Raw genomic sequence first — 9,719 nt, 5'->3', positions numbered from 1 at the left:
TGTTTGTCTGGAAATCTTTTTTTTGTTATTTTCTGTATATGTAGAAATATATATTTCTGTGCATAATGTGATACTATGTGTGTTAGTTAATTATGTTTAGTATTAATCAGTAAGCAATTAGTCTGTTAATGATGTTCAATAATGGGTGCGTTTTATCATAAACATATTTAATTATTTTGGGCTAATCTATAGTTTATTATTATCACTATAATGATTTAAGAGGTAATAGCGACAAAGGGGAGGTAGGTTGTGCTAAAATTCCGTAAATGTGTGAGTTTTAAGGCTTAAAAACAGTATTAGAACGATAATATTCACTAAATATAAATATATAAAATTTTTTGTCTTTGGTTCTATTCAATACGGAATACACATATTTAGTGAATATTATCGTTCTACTACTGTTTTTAAGCCTTAAAACTCACACCTTTAAGGAATTTTGGGTCAACCTACCTCCCCCTTTTGTTCATGGAGTGTATGATTACGTGGTCAAACGTCTTGCAGACAACAACCCCTTTTATTGAACAATCTTTGTCAGTAGGTCCTAGCAATAAATGAAAATTATTAACACCTTTAGTTATGACGGAGTTATAAAATGCAAACTATTTCATATAAAATGCTTTTTAAATTTCTATATTTAAAGTTTAGTCCAGAAACTAACTTTACAAAACTATCTTTAAACTATTCTTTTTTGTAAACTATTTCTAACAAAAAAAATCAATAAAGCTACTATTTTCCCTAAGCTCTACTATGTTCTATGAATAATATTGATTATGAATATTAATATTGCACGTCACTTTTTGTATTGCTTGTCTAGAGTACTTGATCCTATGAAAAGGGGGAAACTGTATATCTTTTTAAACACATAATTATTTAGTGATTATTACAAGTATTTGTACTATTTTATGTTTACATATTTTACTACAAAAGAATTTCAAACATGCCTTTCATTTTATATATCATGAAATGAAGTTTTATTTTTATCAATAATACAATGTTTCATTTTAGTCTATTGAATTGTTTAATTTATAGAAATTCATAACATAAAATAGCATATTTTTGTTAATAAAAAGTAAAAATCACAGAATTAATTGAGGCCACTAACGGCTGTTATGCCTATGACTCACTGGCATGACAGAATGTAACTGAATCCATCCATCCATCTATCTCTGGACTTGTTGTAGTAATGCCAGAGGAGTGGGAGGGGGGGGGGAGGGGGGGTTATTATGGTATGGGGAGTAGATAGGGTATCCTAAAGGGTATGGGGAAAAGGATAACCTCCTGCCGGCTCTACTCCATTGGGAACAGCATAATTCCCCTGTATTTTCCTTCCCTTATTGGTTAAGTGGCCAATATAGCTCCAAAGGTACCCCATAGATGTACTCCACTCCGATACTCTCTTCAGTATTGTAGGAACCAGGGATTAATAGGATTTACAAAGAATAGAAACATCAATTTTATAAATCCTTTGAAAAGTACACAGCTATAATAAAAAGGCATTTCTTAGGGAAGAATCTTGATAAAAATATTTTATTGTCTTTATATTTTGCAAAATACATATGTATGCTAAATTTGACTAAAAACATCTAAAATTGCCCCCAAAAAATACATTCCAATCTCTCCCAATAGATTAAGAGCTCATAATATAATTTTGTGGAAGATGAATTTATTTTCTATAATCCTATCCCTGTCTCCCTGAGAAACCAGCTGGTTTTGATAGGACAGAAGCGAGGAGAATAATATGAAGTCAGAGAGGAAAGAAAGTGTGGGGGAATTTTGTCAAGTGTTTCTACAGTAATGCTAAATCTACTACGTGGATTTGTTTTGCTACCGGTAGCTATAATCTAATTAAAATTAAAAGTGGTTAATAAATAGATAAAGATGTCATATTATACTTACCAATAAACAGTATTTTTAAAAAATTCTGTGTACTGCAAGTACATATCTATTCAGAGAAAATATTCATCCATAACAGTAAAAAAGCTAACGTTAAAGACATGTTTTAGTATAAGACAAAAAAATCAAATCCTTCTTAGTTTTAGTAACATAGTTTAATAAATTTACATTTTCGAATTAAACAAAAATTTTAGATTTGCAGTTTTGTAATCAAGTGTGATGAAAAGCAGAAGAAAGCTCCCTTGGGAGAAACTACAACTTTCGTCTGCAAAACATCCTCCGTTGGTTGCCAATATTATCTTCCTTGGTTTCCCTTTTATAATACATTCTCTTTATAATTTGGTAACTTCCCAATTATTATTTGTACTTCTTTCTTATTCTTACTATATTTCATCTTTTTCTTTTTGCTTCTCTCTCTCTCTCTCTCTCTCTCTCTCTCTCTCTCTCTCTCTCTCTCTCTCTCTCCTATTCTCTCTCTCTTTCTTTTTTCTCGATTTTACCCTTAATTTTTAATTAATAACTTTCTCTTTCGAATACTATGATATTTTATAATATATCTTCTTTACTAAATTATTTATTTTTAACCTTTTTAATTGTGTTTTGTTTCTTTTTTTTAGTCGACATTTAATACTACAATATGTAAGCAAGTAAATTTTTTAAAAATTTATTTTTTTATAAATACAAACAGATTTAACTTAAATTATGTATAAAATAGGTGAGAAAATGTGATAAACAATTTAAACTTTTCCAAAATTTTACGCTTGCAATTATGGATTACTTATATCATAATGTAAAGTATAAAAGAAATTTTGTATCAAACTGATACCATATCAAAATGTCGTCATACTAAATCCTTTTCTCAATGGTCAAAACTATATGATAGGCCCTGAGGATGTGTATACTGTAGATATGGAATGTGTACAAGGGTGGGACACACCAAAGTGGAACTGTACCCCTCAGGACCATAAAACCCCCCTTTCTCTTCATAATATTGTCCTCTTTTTCTTGAATTTAACCCTCACAAAATACCCCACTTGCTTTCCCCTCTTTGCTTGTAAATAAACATAAATGAGGTACTAAAATGAGGGAGGGGGATTTTTTAAGCTTCAAAAAAGGGAGAGACTGTTGCAAGAGTAAGGTTGAGTGAGGGTAAAAGGAGATTGGTTCCATTCTCACGGAGTATGCCTCAATGGTTCACAGTGTCGAAAGCTTTGTGAAAATCAGAAAATTTGCGCGTGTTCAGTATGAGTTAACTATTCTAGCCTCTATCTCTTGATTCAAGTGCAGTTTTAAGTGTGATATACATAATATATATAAACGTGCATATATATATTCTTGGTTGCAACTTTATCTTAGTGTTTTAATCATGTGACCTTGTCTGCAATATTTTCGCAGATTTTATAAAGTTTTTATCTACACAGTGTACTCAGGAAGAAGAAAAAAAACCAACCACTTCCTCATTTCTCATCATCCCTTTTCTATACCATTGTTGTGCCAAAATAGGATAACATCAGGTTAGTCAGGTGTAGTAATACAATACAATAACTCAACCAGAAAAATAGATATCTGACCATGTAGAAAAGTGTAGGTAATATCTGCAACACCTTCATTCTTCAACTTTTTGTCGTTGAGGGAAAGTAAAAGTTTAAAGGAAAGGGAAGAATATTAAATTGTTGACATATCTCTTTTTAAGATCAAAAGGAAATAGAAATTTTAAACATTCTTTAAGACAAATTCTAAGTATATCCTATATTATAAAGTAGTAATGGTCTTTTGTCTGAAGCTAAAGAAGTCCAAAATTTCTAGTCTTCAGGATTGTACTTTTCAGAAATGCAATAATAACGTCTTAGGGTGGGTTTGACTATTTTTCTAACTCCTCCTTTTCCCCTAGAGGCTAGGCTAGTAGTGTTTGATAAGAAAATAAGCTTTAGTAGTATAAAGAATACATTACATATACTTACAATGTATCTAATTGGACATACGAGACTTTATTTCCATATTTACAGAGAACTAGGCTATACTATATGGACTAGGAGTATACAGTACATTCTTTGTAGATATATCAAACTATCAGAATCATATGTATTTTTAAAAGCGAAGCTTTTCTATAATTAGGGTAGGTCCGTCCGTCCGTCCGTACGTCCGTCCGTCCGTCACGGATAGCTTTTTTCGTTAATTTAGACATGTTAAAATTGTCCTATTGATTTCAAATTTTGCATGGTGATTCCTTTAGTAGTTAGGTACGATTTAGAAAGCGTAGCAACTCTATAACCATTACCAAAATGTCCATACGTCCATTTTAAACATGTTGATTTTTTTACTTTTTTAAATAGCTTTTTTCGTTAATTTAGGCATGTTAGAATTATCTATCGATTTCAAATTTTGCATGGTGATTCCTGTAATAGTTAGGTACGAGTTAGAAAGCGTAGCAACTCTATAATCGTTACCAGAATGTCCGTACGTCTATTTTAAATATGTTGATTTTTTTTACATTTTTAACAACAAATTTGTATGTGACCTAATTATCCGATTGGTCTGATTTTTGGTATACTGATTCCTGGGACAACAAAGTATAATATTATAAGCGAATCAACTCTATAATCAAGTCCTAAATATGTAAGTATGTCCATAATCATTATCCTGTATCATGCAGTTTTTCAACAAATTTACTTACAATTTTGCTTTGACTCTTATACATTCGCATTCTGATTATTCAGTTCTGACATTATACAAGTGTTAATGTCCGTTTGTCCTACCGTTTCAGAGCTTCGCTTTTATGGATGTTGTCATCCTTGTTAATATGACATTATACTGTATACATATACAAAATCTTTTTTTTTCTGAATATTTTATCCTATAAATTCAATTTTAAATTTCTTGTAAATTATTGTAATTATTTTCTTTAATTTTATTTTTAGGATTACTTTTTCTAAAGAGTCATTATTATTTTTAATCCAATTTTGGTGTGTGTTTTTAAAAATTTAATTAAAGAAATTAATAATGTACATTTGTGGTTGCGTGCATTGTGACTCTACAGTCTTTTTCCTCCCTCACACATCCAATGATATTATCTAAGTTTGAAAATGTTAAAATATTTTTATCGCATCATATTATAGACAGCTTTCTGTGGATATTAAAATGTTTTGTTAGCCCCGAAGGCCTTTACTGGAGAATTGATATTAATTTTATCATTTTTAGTTTAATATTCGTGGAAAAAATATCTGTAATACGAAGCTAAACATGATTTTTCAATCTGGCCGAGAACTGGTTCTAATTCAGCCGATATTAATCGGTTTCGAAGCCTACTGGAAAGCATATATTTGTTACATTTGGAGTCTATTGAACATTTGTTGACTATTATTTGCTATGCAGTTTCTTAAAAGATATGGTCTTCCATCACTACGTCAAAGTTTGTTTCGTAAGATAACACAAAATGTTCTGCATTATTTCTAAATTACAAATTAATGATTTTGAATTTTTGGTCGTAATCTACAGGATAATATAAATGCAAAATATGAACAGAAAATAAACACCTACTTTTATGCTAAAAAACAAGTCTTAATTTTAATAAATATAGCTTATACTGTATCTATTCGAATCTTGTCTCTATGTAAGTATGTCAGTGTTGTGTTTGTATGATTATGTGTGTTTGTGTGCGTGTATTATGTGTGTATGTGTGTGAGAGGGTGCATCTTTATACGTGTGTGTGTGAATTTAGGTGCATTGGTAGGAATTTAAATATTCTTGCCAAAAATTTGGAGAAATATGAAGTTGGTTTCATCAGAAAACTTTATGAACTAAAAACCAATTACTTTCAAATTAATTTTTAGTTTGAGAGAGATCTGTTGATTGAACTATGATGTTATATTGACCAAAATTATTATTGTATTGGACAATGGAATCTTTTTTCTACATTATTGTATGAACACTGCATTTGTTCTATGCTAAAAGTTTTGTTGTATTGTATCTGTAGATTTAGCCTTGCCTGCCCTAGCTTCCAATATCACGTGATCTCAATCTTATTTTCTCAATATGGAACTTCTCAAATACAGAGAATATTTATATTGTATATCAATCGATTATTTGGAAGCGCAGCTACTTTAAACAAGAGTCTGTACGTGCATTATCTTTCATATCATAAAATATGTTGGCTTAAATAATATCATAATAATTGTTTTATGTAATCTATAATACAAAGTAGAACGATGTCTGTCTGTCTGTCTGTTTGTTTGTCTGTCTGTTTGTCTGTTTGTTTGTAGCGAAGGATCTCGCTAACCGCTGAACCGATAGGGTTCTCCTTAACAGGGTAGATTCTCATATGTCCCGGGAAGGTTTATAACTATTTTGGGGGAGGGTACCACCACCCTCCCTAGAGAAAGTAAATTTTTTAAAATTTCTCAATTTTAGAAAGAGAGTTCAACGAAAAACAAACGTCAAACGTAATTTTTTTTTTAATTTTTCTTTTAAAATCTAAAATAAGAAATTGAATTATTAAATTCGACTCTCTCCTCCTCAAATGCCCCTAGTAGATAATATTGTAACATAATCTTTCTAGATAGAAGGGTAAGTTAGAACTCTCTTGATATGAAATCTTCCTGTTGAATATTCAATGATAAATTATTAATTTTTAGTATAATATACTACATTATACCCTGACTTAACAAAAAAGTAGTCAGTTGACTAGCCAAGGCTAGGGGGAGTGTTTACATATAGCTCCCTTATATACCTAATGTTTAATTAATAATAATAACATTAGTAATAATAAAACCAACAACTTACCCCTTACACACCCCCCCTGTCCTATCCTAGAAAGGCTGTCCATATTTTTATTATGGAGGCTTAGGGGTAGGGTGGAGGTTGTATTTTTATGTGAGGAGGGGGTTAAGTTTAGTTGGAATATTCCCGTAGATATCAAATTTATAATTAAGAAATTAGAAGAACCTCCACCAACTACCCTTAAAAATGACATATAATTGGTTATTGGGAAGAAGTCTAGCTTTAAATAGAAAGGATATAACTTCTAATAAAGTTATGATGACTCTAAAGCAAAGCTCTTTAGTAAATTCTATTATATAAAACACACATTTCATGCTGCAGACAAAAACATATGTTCCTTTATTATAATTTTGTGCACTTTTTATCTAATTTTGTCTTATGTTCTTCATTATTATATTTTTCATACTTTATATGCAAAGCTTTTCTATAATTGCGATTTAATGCCCTAGTTTAGTTGTATTAAAGCATTGCTAATTAACAATATAAACAAGGATGACACCATCCATGAAAGCGAAGCTCTGAAACTGTAGGACAAACGAATATCAACACTTGTAAAGTGTCAGAACTCATTAATCAGAATATAGAAATATAAAAGTCGAAAAATTGTAAGTAAATTTGTTAAAAACTGCTGAAATACAGGATAATGTTTAAGGACATACTGACATTTTTAGGATTTGATTATAGAGATGCTTCGCTTATAACATTGTACTGTGTTGTCCTAGGAATCAGTATTCTAAAAATTAGATCAATCGGATAATAATATCACATACAAATTTGCTGTTAAAAAAAGTTAAAAATCGACATGTTTAAAATGATCGTCCTGACATTCTGGTATAGATTATAGAGTTGCTTCACTTTCTAAATTGTATCTAACTACTACAAGAATCACCATGAAAAATTTTAAATCGATAGGACAACTCTAACATGCCTAAATTAACGAAAAGAGCTATCCGTTCCGGACGGACCGACCCTAATTATAAAAAAGCTTTGCTTTTAAAAACAACGCCCCATCCTTACAAAGGAAAGTATATAAAAAAGATAATAAGGTAAAACTCTAAGTCTTTGCTTTTTCGACTCGCAACTCTTGTATTTATTATTCTGGTTACTTCTCATTTGAACCAAGACTCAGCAGCCTCCTGTAAGCTTTAAGGAAATATTTTTTTACAATTTAAAAAATATACTGGAAGTCTAAATCTAAGCCAAATATGCCAATCCCTCTTTTTTTAAAAATTTGCAAAACATCCAAATGGGTTTAAAGTTGAGGCTTATTCGTGGCTGAAGTGCGAGTGCTGAGCCCTGCTTGGAACCTTTCTTTTTCATTTTTTCATACCTTACTAATTAATCATCCATTGTTGTTGATGGGAGATTTATGTTTTTACTTGTTAATAAATAATAGAATTAAGCACTCGGCCTGTTTATTATTCTTAGAAACATAATTCTTACTTTAGTTCCATCACAGAAAGAAGCATAATTAAGTTTTAAAAGCGGAGCTTCGCTTGAACTTAATTTTTTTTGGTATAATGTAAAACTTCTTACAATCACTAATGGATATAGAATATACGTGGATATTCTGACAGGGAAAAAATTGGGACATCCTATATTGGTCAGTTTGTTCATCCAGTATGAGAGGAGGGGGAGTAAAGGGAGGTGGATAGGGAGTATCTTTATATTAGCCAGCTACGAGTTTTACTTTATTTAAGTACTTGTTAATCTAGTGTAAGATCTAAGTAATAATAAATCCATTCAAATACTCATGTATCTTTAAGAGCATAAAAGTAAAATTATTTAAAAACACACTCGCCTGCAGACAAAGACCTGCCATTTTTACCATTATCCCCTATTTTTACATTTTTTACCATAACCAAAAAAGCTTGGGCGTCCTTTAAGAATTGTTTATCTATTAATGTTGGGTTACAGACTTACATTATGAAGTGTACCTTTTGTATTTATGAGGTTATATATACTTGATATAACTTTAATTATTAATGCATGGATTAAGATTGGGCATTAATAATGTTTGTTACATAATCTTTTGTTACTTTTGATCTATTTTTGGGAAATATTGTTTAAAGCACTATTCTAATTTAATAGTTGGCTTCGTTTTCCTAAATATTTAGATACTCATGAAGAAGTATGACAAATAACCCAATTGGTCTGTCGGTCCGTCTGTAATGCTATGAGGGAAATGGAGGGAGTTTTGTGTTCATAATTATGTGATTAATGGGAATATTCACTGCAATCTAATTTGTCCGTCTGTCTATTAGTTTTAAAACATCTGCTCCGCTTCTAATAAAAGACTTCATCCTTGTTACTCTATCCTACGGATTTTGGTCAGTAGCCAGGATCTCGCTAGCCGCTGAACCGAAATGGTTCTCATTTACAGCGAATCATATAGGTCCAGAGATGGTTTTAGGCTATTTTATATTACAGTTTGGGGAGGTTTTAGGATTCTTTTTCTTTCCCCTTCAAAAACAGAACCACTAGATGCTAGGGGCGTAGCCGCAAGTAAGTTTATAATGTTCTAGGGAATTTCTCAGCATTTTAATTCTATTTTAATTTAAATTTCCAAAATATCTTTACAACATTTTCATTTTAAAACGAGGCCTTTCTGTAATACGGGTCTTACTCAAAACGTTAGTGAGTTACTATTTCAGAGACAGTAAGGTCTTTTCTCGTATTCATTCGAATCCGGTGGATAGGAACCGGTTCTCATACGAAAAAACTATGTCTAGCATCGTATTATATCCAGCTTTCTACGAATATAAAAATTATGCGAGAAATAACTATTAAACTTTTAGATCTGATATAAAACTGAAGCTAATTTAAAACGTTTAATAGTTGTTTATTTTATTATAGCACTTTCTGACAATTTACGTAGTAAAGCTACTCTAAAATAATTCATTTCTTGTCTTCTATGGATGTTATCATTCTGCATTCAAATATAATGTTCATGAAATATAGGTTTAATTATAAAGCCATTGTGATGTACTGTAAATAGGTCATGATCATGAATTTAAATTCAGCCAATATTTAGCCCGAATAAAATATAA

At 30.7% G+C, this 9,719-nt stretch overlaps 1 protein-coding gene across 1 annotated transcript in view; it reads left to right on the top strand.

The window, feature by feature from the left end:
* Window positions 1-3,069: 3,069 nt before the first annotated feature.
* The window catches only part of LOC145313318 (protein RUFY3-like), an 88,211-nt gene continuing 81,561 nt past the window's right edge, over window positions 3,070-9,719 (top strand). Inside the window, exon 1 of the mRNA XM_080152666.1 lies at window positions 3,070-3,407. The gene's annotated coding sequence lies outside the window, so the exon portion shown is untranslated. The remainder of the gene's footprint in view (window positions 3,408-9,719) is intronic.

The sequence above is a fragment of the Acartia tonsa genome, chromosome 3 (assembly GCF_053477335.1).
Source record: "Acartia tonsa isolate MP-2025a chromosome 3, ASM5347733v1, whole genome shotgun sequence".
Taxonomy (NCBI): Eukaryota; Metazoa; Arthropoda; class Copepoda; order Calanoida; family Acartiidae; genus Acartia; species Acartia tonsa.
The sequence above is the reverse complement of the archived record's forward strand: the minus strand, read 5'-3'. Positions and strand labels throughout refer to the sequence as shown.